Source organism: Triturus cristatus, chromosome 8 (assembly GCF_964204655.1).
Source record: "Triturus cristatus chromosome 8, aTriCri1.1, whole genome shotgun sequence".
NCBI lineage: Eukaryota > Metazoa > Chordata > Amphibia > Caudata > Salamandridae > Triturus > Triturus cristatus.
In genome coordinates, this window is record NC_140591.1 from 953,906,248 (window position 1) to 953,922,947 (window position 16,700).

The following is a 16,700-nucleotide window of genomic DNA, read 5'->3' on the forward strand; positions in this document are numbered from 1 at the left end:
AGCCTATGAACAGGTGATTTTGTCAGGAATCGGTCAGCTTGAGAAGAAGAAAGCCTTTACCAAACGTAACCTTACTGCCAAGCAACAGACGGCCATCAAGAACTTGAAACAAGACACGTCTGTAGCGATAAAACAAGCCGATAAGGGCGGTGCCCTCGTAATTTGGCCCCGGGAGATGTACTTGACAGAGGGTAACAACCAGGTGCACAACCAAGAGTGGTATCTCAAGGTCAAAGAAGATCCGACAAGGCCTATACAAGAATTAATTGCAGGAATGCTGAAAGCGGGACTGGATGGTGGGTTTCTGGGACCCAAAGAATTAGATTTTTTATCAAAAAAAAATTCCAAGGATCCTGGTAATTTATTTTTTGCCCAAAATTCACAACTGGTTAAACGAGCCCCCAGGAAGACCAATAGTGTCGGGGAGCGATTCCCTGTTAGAACCAATTTCGAAATACGTAGATTTTTTCTTGAAGCCATTTTTGGCGGTTGTGCCATCATATCTGAGGGACACCGCTGATAATATTAATAGGGTTGAAAGCCAAGTCTTTGATGAACAAACACAATGCATGGTTTCCTTTGACGTAACCTCTTTTTATACGCAAAAACCCCAGGATGAAGCGTTCCAAGTGATAGAAACCTATTTGGAAGACAGACCACGTCTGCACCGGGTACCAACTACATTTATTCTACAACTGGCTGAGGTGGCGCTAAAGAAGAACTATTTTAAGTTCGAAGATTCATTCTTCATCCAGGTCAAGGGGACCGCCATGGGATGTCCCTTTGCTCTAGAAATGGCGGTCCTCTTCATGGTGTGTTAAGGGATTCCCTTCCCTTGTGCACCTACACTCACTAGGTGAAAGTCTGGGTTCGGAATACTTTATTCCCCTTCGACTTCCCACCCTGTAGGAACTACACATCTCTCGTTGATATCGGGTCCTCTTCATGGCCAAGTATGAGGATAGGTTTATCTTCAACCACAAACCGTTTCAAGACAAAAAAGTGCAATGGTTGCGCTATATAGACGACATTTGGTGTCTATGGAATGGATCAAAAAAAGAACTAGAAACCTTTTATGGTTGGCTCAACACACGCGATGAGGACATAAAGTTTAGCCTGATATTAAGCAAGACTTCAGTGACGTTCCTCGATGTGGAGGTGTCTCCTCATGAGAAAAAGCTGACCACTACTTTACACAGGAAGTCCACTGATAAAAACACTATTTTACATCATAAACGTGCACACCCTAGGAGTCTAAAAGAAAATTAACCGTATGGTCAATTATACGAATACGGCGAAATAGTTATAGAAAATCTGATTACGAATGGCATGAAGCCATTTTTCAAGCACAAATGATCCTTCGGGGGTATCCAAAGAAACTGTTGAAGAACGCAATAAAGAGAGCCTGGTATACACCCCGAGAAGATCTATTGTAAAAGAAAGTCAAGCCGCCATTGGAAAGATTGGTTTGCGTTACAACGTTTGGGCCAGACACTCATAAATTCAAGCAAATTGTGTTAAAAAACTGGCATGTGCTGGAAAATTTGGACTGCCCATTCCAGAAACTCCTTTTTGCAATGAAAAAGAATCAAAGCATTGGCCAGCAAATTGTAAGAGCTGATATCTTACCAACACAACCCACAAGCAATTTGAGGTCTCAGTGGCAACTTAAAACATTGATAGGCTCCATAAATGTGGCAATTGTGTTGCTTGTGACTCCACAATAGAAGGGTCAGAATTTGCACACAAAAAGACCAAATGGCGTAATTCAGAGTTTACTAATTGTAAATACAGAAATGTTGTTTATACTGCTCTTTGTTCTTGCTTAAAATTATACATAGGCAAGACAAACCAACAGATTAACCAGCGCATTATGCAACATCGTTCTAGAATTAGAAAAAAAGGTTGTCGCAGCTCCAATGGTTCAACACTTTATTGAAAAATCCCATAGTGAATGGGATTCTGGTGGACAGTGTTAGCAGTTTTGGACACATCTAAATATTTATTGGACATTAATGCTGCCTAGTTGCAGAAAGAGACTTACCTCATTCTAAAATTCAATAGCGCAGGTACTGGACTTAATGGCATGACAGAACTGTCCAAAACATAGCAATGTTTGTTTAAACACTACAGGTCCCACAATGCACCAGTCCTTCCTTGCTATGACTTTAGTTTAAACATTCTCCGATTGGTCGGCAGAAAGGTGCTACAATTCAGATGACCATCTGCGATAATTACACCATTGAAAGTATTCTAGCTTGGAATGCCCTCTTTGCAGTATCTTTGCAGCCACTTGCGAATCCACATCGGTTAAGAGAAGGACGGATGTGGCGAGATTAATGATAAGTAAGTGTCCCCCGTTTACCGCTTCCAGCACGTTCTGTGTACGTAGCTTGGAATTCTTCTAAATAACTTGGAATTCTTCTAAATAAATTGTATACATTTTTCCAGGGAAACAACGTTACGGAACTACAGGTCCTGATACGAAAGACTCGGGACCTCCATTCTATTGCAATTTGAGTTAGTGAGAATAGCGCCGTTGTTTTTTGATCTTTTGGTAGACATACAAGAAATTCCTGTAGCAACATCGGGTACGAGGACGCTGTAATTTTCAGAGTCCGAAGCTGAGTCAAACCACGATTTACATAAAACATAAGTGGGTCTCAAGCGCCTGTTGACATCAGGTAAAATGATCAGGTTTGAGTTAATAATGGAGTTGAAGTCTGAGATAGGTACAACAGTTCTGATGCTTGTTTTTTGCATCATTTTTTTAGAAAACGCTGACATCCATTAACATGAAGCCCTGATGAGAGTCTCAGTACCACAGTCCTGGGTCTCAAAATGCATTTGCATCTTTCTGACACGGAGGATTCAAAATTGTTTTTGTTGTATTTTGTGAGGGAACTGTCATGAAAACCATTCCCCATTTATTTACTTAAATCATTTTCCCGTGTTCGACACTTTGTTGGTCTAAAATTCAAGATAGCGACAGATTTATTGTAGTAGTTACATGTCATGATGCAAATGCAATAAGGTTATGTTGTTTAGAATTATTGTACATATTAATGTTGTGTGTTTAGGATTATTGTCTTTAGTGAATGTCAAGAGTATTGTTGTATGTCATTTGAAAAATAAGTGTTTCTTCACTTTTCACACATTTGAAATGTTTGTGATAAAAAACATTTGAAATCTAACCGGAGTGGTTTACATAAATAATCCATTCAAACAGAAAAAATAATTGTCTGTTTGTAGCTCTAAAGCAATAAGAGCTTAAGGTGTGATAGAGCCAAGTCCCTTTTTGTGTTTTCAACTTTCTAAAAGTGGCATTTTTGAAAATGCAGTTTAAAATCTAACTTCACCATAATTTAGGATTTTAAATAGGGATTTCAGAGACACCAAACCTGAAACAGCTGTATCTTCGCATTTGGAAATTACACTTATAAAATATAATAAGGTAATCCCTATGTTATCATATGGAAGAGAAAGGCCTTATAGTAGTGAAAAGTGTATTTAAGAGTTTTTCACTACCAGGACATGTAAAACTTAAAAGTACATGTCCACCTTTTAAAATAAATTGCACTCTGCCCTCTGGGCTGCCCATGGCCTACTCTAGGGGTGACTTATATGTATTAAAAGGAAGGTTTAGGCCTGCCGAAAGGTTTATTTTGCCTGGTCAAAATTGTAATTTAAACTGGACACACAGGCTCTGCAGTTGCATGATTGAGACATTTTTACAGGGCTACATAAATGGGTGTTATAATCAGTGCTGCAGACCCAAAAGTAACATTTACTTTATTGGTCCTGGGCACATGGAGTGCCACTTTACTAGGGGCTTGTAAGTAAATTAAATATGCCAATTGGGTATGAGATCGTTTTACTGTGTTATAGGGAAAGAGCATAAGAGCTTTAGCACATGTTTATTTATTTATTTATTTATATAATTTGTAAAGCGCAACTAATGCCGATAGGCTTCTTGGCACTGTAGAAACTGATAAAAGTTGCTGAATTAGATGACCTCATCAAGATTTAGCTAGGGCGGGGTGCCTTTAAGTCTCCTGAGGGAACAGCCTTGTCTTTAGGGCTTTTTTAAAAGTGAGTAGCGAGGGAGAATCTTTCAGTGTCATTGGAAGTCTGTTCCAGAGTACTGCTGTGGCTCTGAAGAAGCTCTTTCCACCCCAGGTGGTTCTCCTAAAAAAAGGAACAATCAAGTTAAAGTTAAAGGTAAAATGTGCAGAATCCTAAGGCCAGCAAAACCAAAGTCAGAAAAAACAGAAGGTCTAAAGTCAATAAGTTAGGGGAAACCACACTAAGGATGCCTGGTCTAACACTCTGCCTTTGGTTACTTCAAACAAGGTTGCAAGATAACATATTTCTCCTAAAAACAAGTGAAATTTGACATCTGCTTGAAAGTGTTATGGAAAAATAAGGCAAAAAATAAATGCATAACATGTTCTATTTAGTTATATAATCTTAAAGTGTTTCTCTGGAACCAGATGAAAAATATAACAAAAGCAACCTCCAAGCTCCTATGGCAAAAGTCACAAATACCATTTTAGTGCTTTTATATGGGGCAAACAGGCTCTGCTGCCTGGGAAAAGAAGAAAGAGTAAATTGTTTGATAACTTAATTTTGTGTAGGCACAGGATTCCCAGGGTTCTCAGCTTCAAAGTTGGCAGCTTTGGCTGTTATGCCACATCCTCTCTGCTAGCTTGCTTGCAGACATCAGATGGCACATATTTACTTTGCTGGCAATATTCATTTTGGCACTAGGAAGCTTGCATTTGAATCCATCTCTCTTTCTTCTTCTCGCACCTGCCACCCCGTCCCTACCTACACCACATAATTCCACTCAATGCTATACAATGCCACTACATATAATGCAACCTCCTTTCCACAAATTTACATTAAACATAATTCAACTCTGCATAATTCAACACAACACCACACAATTAAGCACCAGACAATTCAACAACACACAAATCCAAACCGCATAATTCCCCTACACACAACACATTTCAACATCTGACAAATCCACGCTAAAAATTCCTCTCCACACAATTCCACTCCACATCATTCCACTCCATGCCACATGATTACAATCCAACATATTCAAATCCGCATATATTCACTCTGCTCCATGCAACATAATTCCACTTCACATAATACTAGTCCACGCAACACAATTCCACTCCAGTCCACATAATTCCACTCTGTGCAACACAATTCAACTCTGGAAAATGCCACTATCCATAATTATACTTCACACAACATAGTTACTTTCATATCACATAATTCCACTCCGCATATATCCACTAAGCTCCAAAATACATATTAACACTCCACAAAATGCAACTCTGCACCATAACACACAATTGCACTCCACACCAAGCCACATAATTCCGCATAATGCCACACAATTTAACATCACACAACTTAACGCCACACAATTCCACACCAAGCAACATAATTACATAATACTACTTCACACCACATATTTGAATTACACTCAATATCCCTTAATTACACTACACATAAATTTACTCCAGGCCACAAAAGCAACACTCCACATAAATACACTCCACACCATGCCACATAATTCAACTCAGCATAATTTCACTCAATGCCACACAATTTATGCCACATAATTCAACTCCGCACAATTGTACTCCACACCACATAATTCTATACCAAACCACATAATACACTCCACAACACATAATTCCACTACATACCACATGCATTCAATCCTCACCACAAAATTCCACATAATTCAACGACACACCACATAATTCCACTCCATTCAATTCAACTCCATGACACACAATACAACTCCACATAATAAAGCTCCATGACACACAATCCCAATCTTTATACAGTACATGTACAACCACACAATTGTTATCCACATAATTCCAATGCACGCCATGCCACACAATGCCACTACACATAACTCCATTCAATGCCACACATTTCCACGCCACATAATTCCACACACACAATTCCACGCCATACAATTCCACAACAAACAATTCCACTCCAACCCATATAATTTCACTCTACACTACATAATTGCAATCCACACAATATAATTCAACATCATGTCACATAAATCCACTCCACTCCATGCCACTCCACGTAAATCCACACCATGAAAAATAATTACACTCCACATAATTCCATTCCACCCCATGCCACATATGTGCACTACTCATATTTCAACCCCACACCACATACATTCACTCCACTCCATAACACGTCGCTAAAAGTAATTAACATCGACAATGCCAGTAGCTCTCGAATTGCAGAGACCTATTGGCTTTGCCATTGCTTGGTTACCTTGTAGCAGCTTTAAAATATAGGTATGGAATTACTTTTTTAATGTGGTCTACTGTCTCACCGCCCTTGGGGACAATCACCCTACTCACACGAAGTAGGTTATCTTGGGTAAATCCTCAGAGCTCATCCACGTGTAAAACAAGAATTAATCTCACGTGGCTCATCACAAAGTCGAGTTTATATTTGTAACTCATTAAATTCATTTAATGTACTGAGACTGGATCGGTGATCGTCCAGTTAATTAGATCGTTTAGTGTGATAACGTCTAGTATGTACTTGCATCAGGGTAAACTTTGAGAAACAGTATAAAACGTCCTGTTCAACCAGGATGTCTCAGCAGCAGTCAGAAAGCAATGTCCATAGTCACGCAAGGGAAAACGTGCAGTCACAGTGAGGACAGCTATTTTGCAATGTCGCGACTTTTCAATAATGTCAAAAGCAATCTCTCAGGAAATGTGCTGCTCTGCATGAAACCATTCTGGATGTCTCCTGCCCATGCATTAAGACTGACATTTTTAGAATTAATTTAACGGCTGAAGAAAGAGTCCTGTTTGGAACAACTTTAGATTTTATTTCCCACTTCTTACAGACTCAGGCCTGCATGATGCCAAACAAGCTATCAGAAACAGAGTCCCACCTAAACAGCTAAAATATGCCTTTCCAGTGTCCCCAAAATTCATTTTAATGACACTGGGAAAGAACCACAAGCCGAGATAGAGGTATGCAGAGAGAAGAGATGTGGAGGTACAGACCTAGAGCAAGAAACAAAGGAGGTCACTTTTCCAGGGGCTCCCTCGGAAGGTGGGGGCCTTGGGCAGTTGCTCACTATGTCCATGCCATTAAACATCCCGGTTACAGAAGCGAAAAAGAAACACATCGGCCGCTCCTATGCTGCAGGAGCACGGAAAACAAGATTATAACAGGCTGAGGGCCTCTTAGTATTTGGTTTATTTTGTTTTAACATTGAACACATTGCACGATGATCACTAGTATCACTAACTCCTCATTATTTTGTGCTCAGATTTCTCCAGGTCCCAACCAGTGGTAATTGTGCAGTAATGGCAATACATATTGTTTCCCATTATTTGGATGTTATTCTCTATTATTTACTGAATAAGCAATAATAAAACCCATTACTCCGTGAAAAGCATGCTACCAAGGTGTTTTTGCCCCACTCTTACAACGTGGATTGGAACGTGTGACTGTTGTGCATGACAAGAGACAGTCTACTATCTTAAATTAAACAAATTCAGCCATCACCTCTCATTGCTGAACACTGAGAAGCAAAGATGTGTTGACAGCAGCTGACCGTTTTGCAGAGATTTTTTTTTAAAGAAGTTACATTAATTGCGCATGAGGGACTCATAATGCTACTGACAGGAAGAGAAATGTGAAGCAGCATGGGGCATAAAGGAAAGTATAGGCATGACTCGGTTCCCTACAGGGGCAATTTTTCAAGGCGTGTGGAGCCCTCGCCATAGCATCCATTTTGTTGAACTAAAGCTATAACCACAGGGATGACTTCAGCGAAATTGACAAGAAAGAGACAAAAGTGTGAAGCATTGCTATTTCAGTTCTCAGCCATTTCCTTGTGAAACACATTATGCTAATTTATGTAGAGCTTTCATTGCTGAATAACAGCCACGTAACTGTAGAGAATGCAAGTGGTAAATCTTGCTGCTGCTGTGTGCCTTGATGGAAATTAAATCACCATTAAACTCTTCCTCTGACCTCCTACCACCTTGCAGCCCAAAATAATCTTCTTGTAATGGATAAAACTGTAAGCATTTATAAGATATGCAGTCAATTGATTTCATCGTTTGCCGCAGAAGGATTTTGTTGCAGCTGATTTGAACTGAGCAAATTTATGATGCAAAATCAAGTACAAGCTGCACTCAAGCGGATGCACCTTCAGACCCAGACAGAGACGTGACACAACAAATCAATACAGTTAAACAACATGAAGCACATTTGGTCCCACAAGAATGACAGAGAGTGGTAGATGTGCAAACCATGAAGGTTTATTAACAGAAGTTAAGTGAGTCAAACTCACGAGAGAATTTACGGAGACGAGCCACGGCCGTTCCGAGACTCTGATCTGGAACTAAAGTGTAGGCAGCCAGATCTACGGTTTGCATCCTTGATCCATGCATCGATCTATAGGATTAATTTGGGGCATTGGCACTGGTCAACTAATTCCCGACAAGAGGAATCAATTCTACCTTGGAAACTATCCAACTACCACTCTAGAGATCTATTGTACATCTGGAGGGTGCATCCTTGTCATCCGAATCCATTGAATAAGGACCATTGGTGATTAATAGGATCGGAAATTTGGTCTCCTTAGGCTTGAGCCTAAGTGCCTTGAGTTCCCAGACTTTTCGGTCCTGAGCAGACTCCGACATCCAGATTGAAGTCGAAATGTAGTTGAGAACTAATACAGGATAGTCCTGAAAATACCGGAACACATTCTAATTCTGGCACTAAAGGGATTCAATTCAAAATTTCCAAAGGACATCCATAGAATTGCCAATAACCTGCGTTTATATACAGTCACTTCTTGTTTATCACCTTTTTAGTTATGGTCACTTCACTGGGTTCACATTGAGTCACTTTTTTACTGTTTCATATATGTGTATATAGTACCAATACATGTGTGTTATATGAGTTGTTTTTTATTAAAGAAATTGTGTATGAAGAAATAAATATCACCCACTTCGGCTGAAGTGAGTATTAACGATCTATTCTTGGGGCAACCTTTCTTTAGGTTAAATATTACAATGTGTAAATTGATTTGGGCATATTGTCAGAGCATTTGTTCGTGTCAGGTTTAACAACTCATTGTAAAAAGTGACATATTTGCAAAAATAATAATTCATTGCTGAAAATGAGTTCTTTTTGAACAGTTGTGCTTAAGCTGAGTAGCTATTACCCAGTTCACATGGATGTATGGGTTGTTCTTGTGTTATGAGATATTGTGTGTGGGCAAAGCAGCTCAGGAGGATGAGTCTTCTTGTGGTATGCTTGCATACAAAGCTTGTATATCCATGGTGACCATGATATTATCAAATGCATTAAATAGAAAGTCCTCAATACTTTTGATGAAATCCATACTATCCCAAATGTATGCTCTCGCCTCAAGAACTGGTGGTTTTGTGGAAAATTCAATGTATTTACATCATGTATGTATACACGATGTAAATATACAAACATACCACAAGAAGAAGCACTCATGGTAATCTGTGAGACTCTAAGCCACAACCCACACAAGATATAGCTCTTAGAATTAACTATTTCCTCTGTGATAAAACCTTCTACTACCAAAAGAAAGGTATCGCTAAGGGGGACAATTTTTCCACGGACCTAGCACATGTCTTCATTGTAGATTGTGAGAATCAACAAGTCTTTGCCAATAATCCATACCATGATCATATTCTCAAATGATCCAAGTATATAGATGATGTCCTTCTCTTATGGAAAGGGCCATTTTCTGGTCTGAATTATTTTCATAACTGGATCAACACTAAGGGGCCGATTCCGATCCGGTTCCGATCCGGGTCGGAAGGGCACCGAACATGATCCGGCCACAAAAACTACGAGCCGTACGTGTGTTTTCCGGCCGACTCGTACAGCTGTATGAGCGAGCAAGTACGATGCGAACTATGTGAAATTCACCGACCAAGTTGTTTCCGTGTCCGAACCGCTCTGTACGTCTCGGTCGGAAGCTAACCGTGGCGTGCAATGGATGCAATTTACAACCGAGCCAGTATGATGCACGCGTCGGACAGCCTGTGCGAGCCAGAGTGTCCGGCTCGCAAAAGCTCCCGGAGTCGGACTTCGGGGATCCACGTCGGACCCCCTAACACCCGCAGCCCTACGACTAGGACATAGGGGGAGACCTATGGGTCTCCCCAACACAGGCATGTACGGTGCGGATGGCACCGACGCGTACGCACTGTAGGGGGCGCGCTTGTTTGAGACGTACCCATTTAGTCAATGGGAGTGCATGTACGCGTCGTACAACTGGCTCCCATTGACTTCTATGGAACACAATACAAGAGTGATTTCTTTCCTTGATCATAAGTTCATAGCAGGCAATGACAAACTGTATACCTCGCGGTTCCGTAAATCTACCGAAAGGAACTCTCTACTACAATACGGCAGCCATCATCCTAAAAACCTTAGGGATAATCTCCCATTTGGGCAATTCCTTAGGATTCGCCCCAATTGCTATAGGAAGGAAGACTAATTCAGGGAGTCAGACAGAGATCACTGACATAACATCGATGTACAAAATATCGATGAAAAAATATCAATAAAAAAATATGGACAACAAAAATATCGACTCCTGTACTTAAAAAGGTAAGTACAAAAATACTGAATAAAAAATATCGATGTAAAAAATATCGATTTATATATACATATATAAATAAAGTAATATATATTTAATATATTAAATATTAATATTAATTTTAACAAAATAAATTAAATGTAATATACAGTTTCACACAATATAATAAATAAACTTAATTACAAAAAAATAAACACACAAACATAATCATTTATACATATTTATTTACTTTAAAGTAATTAATAAACTATTATCTTCAAATCATTTCTAAAGTTTAAAATCATATACAAATAATATATATATATAATTTAAAATATAAAAAAATACATTCTAGTATAAATCAAAACATTAAACTATAAAAAAGATTTAAACATAAATTGCCTTATACAATAAATGCAACATTAGGGAAAGTGTTGAATAGCAAAAAAGTTACATTTACTATTCAAACTCCAATGAGTGCAACAGTAGGGAAAGTGTTGGATAGCGGAGGGGCAAAAGTTACCATTTCCACTCCTAAGAGTACAACAGTAGGGAAAGTGTTGGATAGCGGAGGAGTAAAAATTACTATTCCCAATTCAAAGAGTGCAACAGTAGGGAAAGTGTTGGAAAGCGGAACAGAAAGAATTACTATTCCCACTCCAGTGAGTGCAACAGTAGGATAAGTGTTGGATAGCAGAGAGGTGAAAATTACTTTTCCTACTCCAGTCAGTGCAACAGTAGGGAAAGTGCTGGATAGCGGAAGGGTAAAAATTAATATTCCAACTCCAGTGAGTGCAAGAGTAGAGAAAGTGTTGGATAGCGGAGGGGTAAAATGTTCTATTCCCACTACAGTGAGAGCAACTGTAGGGAAAGATATGGATAGAGGAGGGGAAAAATTACTGTTCCCACTCTAAAGACTGCAACAGTAGGGAAAATGTTGGATAGTGAAGGGTTTAAATTAGTATTCCCACTCCACTGAATGCAACAGTAGGATAAGTGTTGAATAGCAGAGGGGTAAAAAAATGTATTCCCACTCCAGAGAGTGTAACAGTAGGGAAAAAGTTGGATAGCGGAGAGGTAAACATTACTATTCCCACTCCAGTGAACACAACAGTTGGGAAAATGCTGGATAACGGAGGGGTAAAAATAGCTATTCCCACTCCAGTGAATGCAACAGTAGGGAAAGTGTTGGATGGCATAGGGGTAAAATTACTATTCCTTCTCCAGTGAATGCAACAGTAGGGACAGTGTTGGATAGAGTAGAAAACAAAATTACTATTCACACTCAAACATTTCCTTTTTTGTTATTAAAAACTAAATAAAATAACACAAATAAATAAATAATATTTAAAAAATAAAAAATATTAAACATATAGAAATAACACATAATATAATATAAACTACATCTAACAAAAACCAACAAATATTATATAAAATAAAATAATAAATACATTTACATACAAATAATTCTTTTAAACTGCAAGATAGTTACAAACAAAAATATTAATTAAAAAATAAATGTATTTACTTTATTTCCTACCCTATAACACCACACCAATAACAAAAAACTTAAAGGTGTTTAATTAAAATATGTACATAATTAACATAATTAATAATCAATTAAAAAATTATTGTTAATAAAAAACGAATAAACATTAATTGACTACACATACTAACACTATAATATCAACAACACACACCTAAATTAAACGATAAAATAATAAGACCCAATTAAAACTTATTTTAAAATTAAAAACTATTACAATCAACAACTAATAATTACATAATTAAAATGTATTTAATACCCACCCTTTACCCCTTTAAAAGTAATACCAACACAAAAAATAACAATTACCCAAAATAAATAACAAATAATTAACATTAATTAAAAACTATATATTAATTAATTAAACACAAATTACTTTCCACCCCTTACTCCTATAAACACCACAACACACACCAAAAACAAATTACACAATTACCAAGATGAATTACAAATTAATTAATTACAATTAATTAACAACCCATTATTAAATCATAAATTAAAAATAAATTACTTTCCACCCTTTCCACCTCTAAACACCACACACACCTAAAATATTTACACAGTTACCAAAATTAAGAAACAATTAATTAATTAATTAACAACCAATTAACAATTACTTTACACATTTTACACTATCACATCACAATTAAGCAAATATTAATAAATACAAATGAATCAATACATTTAATATAATTAAATTACTTCCTACCCTATTGCCCTATAGATCCACAACCCACTATGGAACTAAATGCACAACATTCAAATAAAAAAAAATAATAACTACTAAAAATGTAACACATATATTAAAAATACAAAAAATTCTTATACAAAAAAACATACTTAACATACATATAAAATATATAGTAAAATACATACCAATAATAAAAAAAACATTGTAACAACTACATTTTTGCAAACGATATTAAACATTTCGATATTTTTAAAATCGATATTACTTACCTTAAATCGATATTATTGACCACTATACTCTTGCTGTCGATATTTCTGACCCAAAATATTATTGACTCGATATTTGTGCAGCTCAATATTTTGTAATCGATATTCTGTCTCTGCACCATCAGACTCTTCGATCAACAGATTGATAGAAAGACAATACCCCACACGTTTCGTCAAACAAGTTCACACGAGAGCCTGGTACTATCCCTGGGAAGACCCTTTGACTCCACAGTTAAGGACTGAGCAAACTTATCACTTTATCTGTGTCAATACATTCAGCACGACAAGCACTGCCATTAAAGGCATAGTAAACAAACGTTGGAATATGATCAAAAACACCATATCCAAATCCCCCAAAAAACATGTTTGCTTACAAAGGGGATATGGTAGTCAGAGCAGCACTCCCCAAACCTCCGACAGCTACTCTTATAACTCAATGGGGTCTACCACCGTCTAGGGGATACCACAGATATGGCCACTGCACAGCCTGCAAATATTGTAAGGAAACGAAAGATTTTGTATGTAATGATGTACACTTTGCGGCATATTCTCAAGGACTTATCGCCAAGTTAGTGGCACTTTATCACAGCCAAAGTGGCAATAGATTATTGCCCTATTCACAAGCTGGTGCAAACTGCCGATATTGCCAGTTTGCCTGCGATAGCAGCCGCAAAAAAAAATCGCCACGGATGACACCGGCAACTAATCCTAATGAGATGCAGAATAGGCGTTTCCGTGCAAAAAGCCGCGACAACACCACTTGCAACATTCTCAACGACCAGCCAGATCGGCAATAAGATCACAAAACATGTAATGAGGCGCGTTAGCCGCAGGAAAATAATACCTGCTCTTTCCTGGTATTAAGTCGGAGGATAACCTGCACCAGAAATGGGACCCCAGCCCACCGCCACACCAGAACAACAGATGCCATGGAGCCACTGATCATGCAGCTCGGACACCCAGGAGGGCCACAACACCCACCTCCACCACCCCAGGACCCCCTAGGCCCTACCCTGGCCCCCCAGCACAAAGATATTTTACATCTACTTTACGAAATCATGAACAAAACAATTCACCTGATATCGCACAAGTACAACAATTAACATTCATGTGTGGTCAGAAAACGGAGAATCACTGATTCATCTTTGAATATCTAAACAAATTATTTTATTCAAATTTAACTCAAAACAACTATTCGGAAGAGTCATGGTGGGTCTTCTCTGGACAATCTGTAAGTCACAGCCTGCAAGACAAAATTCAAGATAAGAAGGTGTGTCATGCGCTCATCAAAGGAAAGAGAGAGAGAGAAAGAGAGACAGAAAGAAAGGGAGGGAGAGAGAGAGAGAGTGAAAGAGAGAGAGAACGAGAGAGAGAGAAAGGGGGAGAGAGGGAGAAGGAGAGAGAAACAGAGGAAGAAAGAGAGACAGTGAAAGGAAGAGAGGGAGAAGGAGAGAGAGAGTAACAGAGGAAGGGAGAAAGACAGTGAAAGGAAGAGAGAGAGAGGGAGAGAGAGTGCCGACACTGCGGACCCAGGCCTCACTGTTCACCTGCTGCCACCGGTGTGTCTCCAGCCACGTGCCAGTATACACTGCAGTCCACCAGGTCCCTTATCTGAAACTGAGTCCAGATTTATGAATGGCAGAGTTCATGTCATTGAACACGCCATCATCACTTGGCCGCCCCTGCACACACAGGCTGCTGCACACCAGCTCCTCCCGCCACCCAGCGGTGTTTGCCCGCCCCTGCGCACCCAGGCCTCACTGCTCACCTTCCGCCACCAGCGTGTCTCCAAGAGGGCCCACCACGTGCCGGTACAAGCTCCAAGCCTGGGGCCCGCGACCTTGGCAGCCTCCACTTCATGGAGCCCCACACCACGGGCCACCAGGTCACACACATGATTCTGGGTCTTGATTTCGCAATGGAGAGATCATATCAGTGCACAGGGCATCATCGCAGGTTGCACACCTGCTCAGCTCTATAGGTGCCACTAACTCTGTGAACTGCGAGGCAATGCCACGTGGCGGTAGGCCTGCGCTTCCCGCTGGCTCAGGCCTACACTGCGGTCCAGCAGGGCTCACACAAATCTTTACCAGTCTCGACTACCAGGACGGTGCATTATCGCAGGCTGCACAGCCGCTCAGCACTTAAGGTGCCCCTACCTCAATGCACCAAAAGTCACCGTCCCATGGCGGTAGGCCCGTGCTGGCCACAGTGTATCTGGTGCCACCAACTCTGTGCAACGCCAGTCATGGACCCTTTCTGATTGAGTCTCGTGATATGCCAGCCGGACACAGCCTTGTCACCTCCGGCAGAGGGGAAGAACTGGGACACGTAGCGTTGTTGTCCCCCCCTTTATACGTAAGCCAAGTGGGCTGGGTCGGAGAACGCCAGGCCAGCGTAGGGGTGTGAATAATTATCCCTTGGCTCTGGGTGTGGTTCATTTTTGGACTGGGCTGGACAGGAAACTAACTGATGCGTGTGTCTCTGTTGCAGTGTCTGCACCACAAGGCCCGCAATCGACAATGTTGCAATGTTGCATGCACCCGGAGGGCGGCCGCCCATGAAGGGATTGTACAAGGAGCACAAGGCCGCTTGGTCTCTTGGCTCATACATGCCAACTGTTGTGTGTATATTGCTATTGGTGCACCATAAGCCTAAGGCCTAGCCTCAATTGCAGCACAAAAGCCACATCACATTTTCAGAATGCAAGCAATAGTCAGACTAACATTAGGGATGATACCTCCTTCGTCTCAATACATAAGACGGAAGGACATCTGCACCTCCAACCTTGGTCTTGCATGCGGCAGGCACCCCCTGAGTAAGATACCATGGCAGATGATGATGACTCCCGCACTATGCACAGCGCTGATGAAAGACCAATGTATCCACACCCAATGCACAGAAGTCCTTGCTCGAGGTACTCTTGCATGGACTGCCCTTGACATTTACGTACACAACAACCCATACGTCCAAACGTTGCACACATATACGACTCATTGCTCCGAGCTGTGGCTTATCATCCACATAACTGCTGCAGGTCAGAAGAGTCCCGGTTCTACGAGAGCCAACAACGCAATGGCAGAATATCCCGGGCACATGCACAACGCCTGTCACGTGGAACTGTACCATCACCGAATGCTGCCTGTTAGTGTCTGATGCATTGGTCTGCATGTTGTGGCCCTTCTCTTGCTGGTACTGACACACACATGCTAATAAAGTCTAAGCAACTTCACTAGTGTTCAACTGTGATGAGTGTTGATTAGAATGACAAATTGTGTGCCTCAATGAGCATTGTCCATACACAGGGAGGGACTGACTGATGCATTTAACTTATGGGTGAGTCCTTATTGCCAGCTCCACCTTTGTGAGCCAGACATTGTGGTTGGGATAGTTGCTGATAGACCTGTGCTCTTACGTGCTCTTACGTGCTCTTACGTGTCTTCAGCAATGTGAGTATGGTGTCCAACTTCTTGCCATGTGGATCAATGTGAACCATCACTATAGGATGTGTTCTCCCAGTTGAGTGTGAGT